The 11,072-nt window shown below is 41.9% G+C and overlaps 1 long non-coding RNA gene across 1 annotated transcript; it reads right to left on the reverse strand.

Annotated features, from left to right (window-relative positions):
• Positions 1 to 3,147: 3,147 nt before the first annotated feature.
• On the reverse strand, positions 3,148 to 5,744 carry LOC138203915 (uncharacterized). The gene is made up of 3 exons (XR_011178747.1): positions 5,657 to 5,744; positions 4,291 to 4,471; positions 3,148 to 3,954 (listed from the first exon to the last, which is right to left on the reverse strand). It is a non-coding gene; the product is annotated as an uncharacterized lncRNA (long non-coding RNA).
• Positions 5,745 to 11,072: the final 5,328 nt, after the last annotated feature.

Raw genomic sequence — 11,072 nt, forward strand, 5'->3', positions numbered from 1 at the left:
CTCAGCGAACCGAAGGATAATGAAGTGTCCACACTTACATCGCTCCAATCCTGAGATTCACGCAGGCCTGTTGGAGGAAACCTGTGTGTGTGTGTGTGTGTGTGTGTGTGTGTGTGTGTGTGTGTGTGTGTGTGTGTGTGTGTGTAGCTGAAGTGTGTCACATTGACAGTATACAAGATTCATTTTGATGTTCATGAGTTTTGTGATAGAGTTTATTGTCCTGGACTGCATTGCTGCTCTTTTCTCTCTCTGCTCACCCCAACCGGTCGAGGCAGACCGCCGCCCACCTCTGAGCCTGGTTCTGTTTGAGGTTTCTTCCTGTTAAAAGGAAGATTTTCCTTCCCACCGTTGGAGATTTCTCTTTCTTTTAATGTTAAATATTTCCTTCTCACTGTTGGAGGTTTGTCCTCCCAGGAAACAGTTCATGTGGTAACTGTTGATCTGTTGGGTTCCTTTGTTTGATGCTATAAAGTTCTGTTTTAAGGATATTCACCATGTTAAGTGGCCTGAAATAATTTGTGTTGTGATTTGGCGCTATATAAACAAATTGAATATTAAAAAAAATGTAATTTTCAAAGAACAGAACAGAACAGAACATCAGATCCTCTGGGCTCACCTGCAAGTCTGGGTTTGTGTGTCCAGCTCATCGATGGTCTTTTTGAGGACATCAATTTCTCTTTGCAGATTCTGGACCAGATCTTTATTAAAAAAAAAAAGAGCATTTATAATATCATACAGTGGAACATGTATATAATTTCGTACTGATTTTCTTCTGTCCTTCATTGTATTTGTTGTATTTTATGGCCTCAGAGATCCACTGTACTCCATATCTGTCGACTTCAGGTGGGCTGAGGATCTTCAGGGGGAGACAGCAGGTCAACACGATCCGCCAACATGGGACGTCATGAACAACATGTTGAAGCTGGAAACTGGAGATATAAATTATGAGACGCAGCTCATCACTGAGTGGAGTTATTGAGTTATTGAGAATCCTTACAGACAAGCGACCAGGTCCTGAAACGGAGCAGCTCCAGCCTCGAATGATAAACTTACCTTGTTAGATGTCCGTAACCTCTGCGCTAGCTCTCTGAACGTCAGCTCCCAGTTCTCCCACTGAGATATTTGTCCGTTATTGTGCGTCTGTTGCAGGCGTCGCCGTCAGTCCTTGATTTTGACCCGCGTGGTTTTTGTTCTTTTCTTTGTGGCTCTAGAAAGAAATTCCGATATTCTGCTCCAGCGTCACTGTTTACTTTCTGTTGCGCTTGTTGGCGAGACGTCACGTGACCTTTGACTTGCCAAATCTGACCTTAGACGTCATTTCCGGCCGGACTGAAAGTTCGGAAGCTAACATTTAACTATTAATCATTTATTGAAAAATACACGTATTATTAGAATTTGAACATAATCAACGAAACTAAAATAAATCTCTGATTTAATATTATTTATTTTAATTTATTTTATTTTTTTATTTATTTATGGTTGTGGGCGTGCCGGTCCTCTCCCATCTGCCAGGGGAGCTGCTGCACCCTGCGCACCTCGACCTCCCACGGTCTTGGTGTTTTAAGTCCATTTATAGTGAGTCTATTAGAGTCAGGCAGCTCCAAACATGTTTGGCTTGCTTAGTTTAACCTGCATCACCTTGTGTGTGTGTTTGTTTGTTTTTTAAATACATGGACTAGTGAACAGTGCTCATTCATGATATTTGTCTTTAACAGGAGTAGATTCTTTAATAATTCCTCCTCGGGCAGAACATTTGCAACAAAAATGACGTTTTACTCTCTCTGTTTTTTTTTATAATAGAATTTTTGTTTTCAGAGTTAAATGCAAACAACAAAATCCCTTTAATAAAAAAAAAACCAGCACATTTTTAGAACTTAAACAGATGAAAATATATAGATGCAGTTAAATATTAAAACTGCAAGCAGTGATGTACGGGCCCTCGCACTCCGGTGCGCCGCCTCCCCGAAGCCGCCTCTCCCCGAAGCCGTCCCCCACGTCGGGGAGACGAAATTAGAAAAGGTTCATTTGTAATGATGAACTCAGAAGTTTATCTACAACTACATCCTCAGCCAGCTGTTTTCAGCAAATATCTCTTTTTGCACAATCTTATTTTTAAGATGGTCATTTGGTTTTGGGTGGTGTGACGCTCAGCTAGCAAATTCATTCATTAAAAATCAAGCAATAAAACAAAAGAAATTAAACTAAAATAAGTGGTTGGAAACTGTAAAGTTTAAGGGTTTAGCAATTATTCTCTATGATTTCTCTACTACAAATATTCCCATTTAAAGTTCACACTTGAGTCATTTGATTCTAATCTAAATTTCCAAACAGAATGAATGCATTTATTTGACAGTATATAGAGCAAAACAAATACTAAAATACAACAACAAAAAAGACAATAAATACCTACAAATGAAAAACAAAACTGGGTTTTAAGCTACATATTTTTTGTGGTAAATTAGCTGCATCTTAAATCGATATTGTCGTTATTCTAATTAACAGTTGTCCTGTCGTTACAAATGCAGGCATTTTGCACTTCAGTTTGCACGTCTCTTCACGAAATGATGCTCATTTCACCAAATGTTGTGGGAAAAGCCTTAAAGAAGACGATTTGGTGACATCAAGTGGTGAGTTCGCAGACTGCAACAACCTGAACACCTTCACCTTCCAAGTATGTCACTGAATCGAAGGTGGCCGTGAAGCTTGAGAAAAACATCTTTTTTATTTAATTATTATCGTCTTATTATTTTATGTTTGGATTGCAGGCTACAGTACAAACATGGCGGAGCAAGATGGCACGCTCTGTGAAAGAACAAAAGTCCTCTTTTAGTTAAACTTAGTCGAAAGTTTAGATGTCAGAAAATAATTAAACTGCCTGCTGAAATTATGACCTCAAACCAGAAATAACAAAAAGTCAAAAACGAACCTGACATCATCCATGTAAAACAACACAGACATGCAATGGCGCTCAGGAGGTCAATAATAATTGTACACTAGGTTTCTACACGTTTTGACGTATTGCAGTTTATAACGTTTAACACAGCGAGCCAAACGAGGTGACCAAGTACATTTCTGTGTTTGAGCACAATTGCTGCCACGTCCTGTGACATCTGTTGAAGGAAAAACACTCAAGGTCCTGATCCAAAGTTTGTTGTAGTTGGATTTTTATTTGCATTGACAGAGTGAAGCATTTTATACAGAAGGCAGGAGGGTGGGGGAGACAGTATGTAAATGCTGACCTCGGGACAACAGGGTGAGAGGAGGGGGAGGGGGGCACTATATCTGCACAAATGCTGACCGAATGGCAGGTAACATCGGCGGGTCAAAGAGACGGGAGTAGGTAGCGTATGGTTTTTCCACAGATGTTACAGAGGTCGTAACATCTGGCAGACAATTGAAAACATCAAAGAAGAAAAGATCGATGAGTTAAAACTACAGGTTCTCCGTGGTCTCCTTATTCACGTGGTTTTTAACTCGTACAATTTGAATATTGAGAATGCGTATTTCACATGAAAGAATGTTTAAAGAAGACATTACGATATCTTCCTCACATCAAACCTAATTTCCTGAGCTTTCGAATGCCTCCCAGCTTCTTCGTGGGATATTCCTAATTTGATTGGCAGTCTGGTTTATTTTCTCACGCATGGATCATTGCTTGGCCTTTGACCGCTGAATTTCTCAAAATGAACAGGAAGGCATTTGTTTCCAACCTTATTACAGGCCACAATCACACGTCGACGTTGGTTTGTCACATGTAGTTGACAGTTGATGTTCATCTGACTATATCTGACATCATAAACCATCATTTCTGATTGGCTGATACACAAGTTACCCTGGTTCTGATTGTTTAACAGGCGACGGCCCTTGCTGCTGCAGATCTGCTCGACATTCTCACTGGACTCGATGAAGGACTGCAATGAAACTCTGCACCACAGACCTTTGCCTCTCAAATACCTGTAAAATTAGATCAATATTTCACCATCATGTCTTACATTTAATTCAGTTCAATTGAATCTTCAATCTTCAGTGCAAAATACTTTACAGCACAAAAAAGAAAAAGACATTAAAATTTCAATGTCAAGAAAAGTCAGAACAGAAAAGTGCAGAGATACGAAGAAGAGTTCTTTTCAGCCTTTAAGTTTAGTCAAACAAACACGTGTAAAGCTCAGACTTGAAGAGATTGGGAGCTGGTTCCACAGGAGAGGAACCTGATAACTGAAGGAACCGTAATTTAGCACACAGTTCTTCTCTCTTTTATAATGAAATAATCAATTTAAACTTTCAATTCACCCTTCCCACTTCTCTGGATCACTTTTGTCGAAGGACTCTTTAAGGATGTGTCTTTCAGCAAAGACGTTGTATGCGTCGTTGTAGCTCGTATCTTGGCAGGGCTGCAAGTTCTTCTTCACGCTGCTGGCCTCGTGGATCAGGGCCACAGTGAAGATGAAGGCAGTAAGGAGGATCATTTTCACTGAAGTAAAAGAAAGAAGGGAAGGCTTTATTTTTTAGATGAAAATGTGCAGTTTAAAACATATATATCTATATATAGGAGGCGCAGGTTCAGGTCCAGGTTCTGGTGCAGGTTCTGGTCCAGGTTCTGGTCCAGGCTCTGTTCCAGGTTCTGGTCCAGGCTATGGTCCAGGTTCTGGTCCAGGCTCTGGTCATCTCACATCTGGACTACTGTAACTCCCTCCTGGCAGGTCTACCTGTTAGTACCATCCGACCTCTGCAGCTCATCCAGAATGCAGCAGCTCGACTGGTCTTTAACCTCCTAAATTCACTCACACTACTCCACTATTCCACTACTCCGCTCCTCCTCCTCCTCCTCCTCCTCCTCCTCCTACTCCACTGGTTACCAGTAGCTGCCCGCATCCGTTTCAAGACATTGGTACTTGCGTACCGTGCTGTGAACAGATCAGGTCCAGTCTACATCCAGGACATGGTCCTACCTTACATCTCAGCCCGCTCCCTCCGCTCTGCTTCTACCAATCGGCTTGTTGCTCCTCACTGAGATAAACACTCTACAATATCACGACTGTTTGCTGTCCAGGCTCCTAAATGGTGGAATGAGCTCCCCATCAACATCAGGACAGCAGAAACTCTGTACATCTTCCGCCGCAAACTAAAAACACACCTCTTCAGACTTAATCCTCATAAATCCTGTTTAATGGTGTGACTTCTCCACGTTTTATGTGGATGTCCGATCAATGTTTATAGTGAATGTGGCTGATCTGAATTCTTCATTAAATGTAAAACAGCTGCAAAATCTGTTGTTCTTCTGGCACCAGCTCCGTCATTTGACATAAACAGTGATGTTGTCGGATGCTGGAAGAACTAGAGGCTGATTCACAGTCTAGGACACCAGGGGGCGCTCTACATAACAAAACCTGGTTCTCTTTGCTTTTACTGGAACTAGCTACAGTTTAAGCAAAGTGAAAAATGAAATAAAATAAAAACAATATTCTGGACAAAACATCTGCTAAAATAATGCTTTGTATTGAAATATCAGTCAACAAAAACAAAACTCATCAGGCATCGAAACAGTTGCTGGTTCCTGTTTTGGAAATTGACTCTGTAAAATAAATTAAACAAAATAAATAAACCAAAAAATAACTGCATAAGGATTTCAGAAACAGATAAAGAGAAGTTTTCGTACCTTTGTCAGCCGTTGTCTGAGTCTGGAGAGGATCAACACCAACTCTGGTCTCTGTTAGAAGTTCTCAACTCATTCTGCTTTTATGAACTGATTTCTCTTCCTCTTTTTGTGCACATTTAATGACAGCCAATCATCTGCTCCAAAATCATGGAGCCAACAGCCAATCACAAAAGAGGAAAGGTGAGTTCGGTACATAAGACAAAAGGCATTAAGCCAAGAAACATGATGCAATAGAATAGCAAGTGCAGCGTGTCTACAATGCAGCGCAAGATGTGGACAAATGAACACACTTCAAAGTTCAAAATTAAGTTGTGTAGTTGATGAAGATTTGCACGTGAAAGAAATTATAGTCATGTACGACAATAACAGGCTACACGGATATACAACTGCAGCTTTGGCACTGGCTCATCAACCAGATTTACACACTGAACGTTGACGGTAAAACAACGACACTGTTATTTACTCACAAAGCAGAAGATGATCTGACAGCGCGCAAATGCAAAGTCGACAAAAACACGACACAACAACAGTTTCCTGAAAGCCAGAGATATAAAATACCTTCATGATAAGAGCATCGACTCCATATTCACAGGCCAAACAAGACCAGTTAAAGCAACAAAAAAAAAAGAGCATTTCTAATATCATACAGTGGAACATGCATATAATTTCGTACTGATTTTCTTCTGTCCTTCATTGTATTTGTTGTATTTTATTGCCTCAGAGATCCACCGTACTCCATATCTGTCTACTTCAGGTGGGCTGAGGATCTTCAAGGGGAGACAGCAGGTCAACATGATCTGCCAACATGGGACGTCACGTCTCTTCTCTCTGTACACCAACTCTCTCGGCTCTGTCATTCACTCACATGGCTTTTCCTACCACAGCTATGCTGATGACACCCAACTGATCCTCTCTTTTCCCCGATCTGAAACACAGGTAGCAGCACGATTCTCTGCCTGTCTGACAGACATCTCTCAGTGGATGTCCTCACACCACCTGAAAATCAACCTCCACAAGACCGAACTGCTCTTCCTTCCAGGGAAAGACTCTCCCACCCTCAACCTGACTACTATCTTGGACAACTCCGTGTTATCCTCGACCCTGACTGCTAAGAACCTCGGAGACACTCGACAGTCAACTCTCTCTTACTGCCAACATCACGTTCCTGTAGATACATGATGCACAACATCAGGAGAATACGTCCTCTTCTCACTCAGAAGGCGGCACAGGTTCTGGTCCAGGCTCTGGTCCAGGCTCTGGTCCAGGTTCTGGTCCAGGCTCTGGTCCAGGCTCTGGTCCAGGCTCTGGTCCAGGCTCTGGTCCAGGCTCTGGTCATCTCACATCTGGATTACTGTAACTCCCTCCTGGCAGGTCTACCTGTTAGTACCATCCGACCTCTGCAGCTCATCCAGAATGCAGCAGCTCGACTGGTCTTTAACCTCCTAAATTCACTCACACTACTCCACTATTCCACTACTCCGCTCCTCCTCCTCCTCCTCCTCCTCCTCCTCCTTCTCTTCCTCCTCCTCCTCCTCCTCCTCCACTGGTTACCAGTAGCTGCCTGCATCCGTTTCAAAACATTGGTACTTGCGTACCGTGCTGTGATCAGATCAGGTCCAGTCTACATCCAGGACATGGTCCAACCTTACATCCCAGCCCGCTCCCTCCGCTCTGCTTCTACCAATCGGCTTGTTGCTCCTCACTGAGATAAACACTGCAAAATCACGACTGTTTGCTGTCCAGGCTCCTAAATGGTGGAATGAGCTCCCCACCGACATCAGGACAGCAGAAACTCTGTACATCTTCCGCTGTAAACTAAAAACACACCTCTTCAGAAATTACCTTGAACAGTAGAACTTTAGTAGCTTAAAATGACACTTACTGATAGAACTTTGTAGTTTGGCTTTCTTGAAGAAATTGTATTTTCTTGATTCTTGTTGTTCTGGTTTTGTACCCTCATGGTTGAAATGCACTTATTGTAAGTCGCTTTGGATAAAAGCGTCAGCTAAATGAAATGTAATGTAACGAACAACATGTTGAAGCTGGAAACTGGAGATATAAATTATGAGACACAGCTCAACACTGAGTGGAGTTATTGAGTTATTGAGAATCCTTATTGAGAAACTGTGGTTTTTGTTCTTTTCTTTGTGGCTCTAGAAAGAAATTCCGATATTCTGCTCCAGCATCACTGTTTACTTTCTGTTGCGCTTGTTGGCGAGACGTCACGTGACCTTTGACTTGTCAAGTCTGACCTTAAACGTCATTTCCGGCACGACTGAAAGTTCGGAAGCTAACATTTAACTATTAATCATTTATTGAAAAATACACGTATCATTAGAATATGAACATAATCAACGAAACTAAAATAAATCTCTTATTGCCATCTCATGTGGGAGTGGACGACGCCATCATCTACCTACTGCAACGAGCTCAGTCTCACCTGGATGGAACCGGTGACTCTGTGAAAATCACTTTCTTTGATTTCTCCAGTGCATTCAACACCATCCAACCACTGCTGCTGAGTGAGAAGCTGCGGGTGGTGGGGGTGGACGCGTCCACCGTCTCCTGGATCACTAACTACCTGACAGGCAGACCACAGTTTGTCCGTCTGGACAGTGTGCTGTCTGATACGGTGGTCAGTGGTACTGGAGCTCCTCAGGGAACTGTTCTGTCTCCCTTCCTGTTCACCTTATACACAACTGACTTCCAGTACAACTCAGAGTCCTGCCATCTGCAGAAGTTCTCTGATGACTCTGCAGTGGTCGGGTGTATAAGGGATGGACGGGAGGATGAGTACAGGGCAGTAGTGGAGGACTTTGTGGAGTGGGCGGGAAGAAATCACCTGCTCCTGAACGTAGCCAAGACCAGAGAGATGGTGGTTGACTTCAGGAGGAAGACGACGGCTCAACAACCACTGAGAGTCCCGGGAGAGGAGGTGGACTTGGTTGAGGAGTACAAGTACCTGGGTGCGTCCATCGACAACAGACTGAACTGGAAGACCAACATCAACGCTGTCTACAAGAAGGGGATGAGTCGACTCTTTTTCTTGAGGAAACTTCGATCCTTCAATGTGTGCAGCGAGATGTTGGAGATGTTCTAACAGTCTGTTGTGGCCAGTGCTTTGTACTTCGCTGGGGTCTGCTGGGGGAGCAGCATCGGAGCCGGTGACACCAACAGACTTAACAAACTGGTTAAGAAGGCCGGCTCCATCATCTGATACAAACTGGACAGCCTGGAAAAGGTGGTGGAGAGGAGAACGCTGAGCAAACTGTTATCCATATTGGATAATCCTGACCACCCTCTCCACCACCTGCTGCAGGGACAGCGGAGCACTTTCTCTAAAAGATTCCTCCAGCTCCGCTGTCATAGGACAGATACAGGAAATCATTCCTGTCCACTGCAATAAGACTGTACAATAACTCACCTCTGGCAAAATCCATCACACAACAATAACACTGTTGTCTGTGTTTCTTGGTTGTTTGTATATAATATATAGATATATACTGTACTGTATATACTGAGCATGTTATATTTTATATTTTAGAATTTTTACTGCTATTTTACTGCTATTTTATTGCTTTCTATTATTCTATTATTATCTTATTGCTTCCTGTATGCTGCTGTAGCGAAAAAATTTCCCCTCGGGGATTAATAAAGTAACTACCTAACCTAACCTAACCTAAATCTCTGATTGAATATTATTTATTTTAATTTATTTTCTTTTTTTAAATTTATAGTTGTGGGCGTGCTGGTACTCTCCCATCTGCCAGGGGAGCTGCTGCACCCTGCGCACCTCGACTTCCCACGGTCTTGGTGTTTTAAGTCTATTTATAGTGAGTCTATTAGAGTCAGGCAGCTCTAAACATGTTTGGCTTGCTTAGTTTAACCTGTATCACCTTGTGTGGTTTTTATTTATTTTTACATACATGGACTAGGTCTCATCCTAATTTGCATGAAGCCCCCTCTCCCCCCACCACACACACACACACACACACACACAAACAAGACTAGTTGGATTGTGTGGAAACTACATTTATTTTAATCTGATTGGATAACATAGTCTACAAAACATTGTCTGACATAAAAAACGTATAAAAGTACAAAAAAATTCAGTGAAAATTTGAAGCTAATAGGAACAAAGCGCTCATGGGGCTGAGGGGAGAGAAAATGAGGTGTCACTGTTTCTTTTAATTACGTTAAAAAAAATATATTTATCCTTTTATTTGCACCAAGACCATTAAAATTAAAACTTAAGAGTACAGAAAATTTTTTTCCCACAGCTAGTTCTATAGATGCATGCTCACTCCATACCAAAAAACATATTGCAGAAACAGTGAATCGGCATATTGACAGTGACACAGACAGAAACCACATGAGGAACTTGTTCGAGGTAAAAGGTTGAACAGATCGATGCAGACTCTTAAAAATGAAGCTCAAAGGGAAGTAAAAAGCTTGTCCACCAAATTCTGACTGCAAATTGAGAACTAATTGTTCAAACAGCTTAATTAAAATACCTGTGGCATCGATAAAAGGAAATTAGGCAATGAAAGGAGAAACAAACCTTATTAATTCATCGTTTGCCTTAAAAAATACATATAATTTAGTTTTTAGTTCCTTAAACAAGATTTTTTTTTTTTTGTGCACACTTTGACTTTTCTTAAATAAAAATGGAAGTTCAAATATTTAGCATACAAAACTAAAACCGACGCCTGCATCATAATATCAACATTAAAGTATAAATCTTTTTTTTTAAACCTGGATCGGCACACAAAACTCATTTAAAACCCTTCACATGACCTGAAACACCACGAAGCAGTCAGCTGTTAGTGTATAACAGCGAATTTGTGCGCGTCTCATCAGATGTCACGTTACTGCTTTGGCACAGCAGAGATAATCAGAGGTTGTAGCCTATCCCAGCTCACGTAGGGTGAAGGCAGGGTACACCCTGGACAGATCGCCAGTCCATCACAGGGCCAACACACAGAGACAAAGACCATTCACACCTAAGGGCAATTTGTAGAACCACCAATTAACCAGAGGTGCATGTTTTTGGATGGTGGGAGGAAGCCGGAGTACCTGGAGAGAACCCACGCAGGCACATGGAGAACATGCAAACCCCGCATAGAAAGGATTCAAACCCTGCTTTGAACCCAGAACCTTTTTGCTGTGAGGCGACCATGCTAACTACTCCACCACTGTGCCGCCACTGTTTCGAATGTGACACAGCAAATTAGGATTCGCACGTCAAAATTCACCGATAGTGTACCGCACGCAGAGTTCCTTCTCGTTTCTTGTTTCTAAGGCAGCAAAACTGATCGAGGTGCTAAAAAATATGGGGAACTAACCAAAGTGATAACATCAACAGAAGTTTATAAAAAAACATCTGAACTCTCAACTGATTATTATTTATTTTTTC

The sequence above is a fragment of the Embiotoca jacksoni genome, unplaced genomic scaffold, assembly GCF_022577435.1.
Source record: "Embiotoca jacksoni isolate LCO1_2020_lvr unplaced genomic scaffold, fEmbJac1.0.p SCAF_24, whole genome shotgun sequence".
Lineage (NCBI taxonomy): Eukaryota > Metazoa > Chordata > Actinopteri > Embiotocidae > Embiotoca > Embiotoca jacksoni.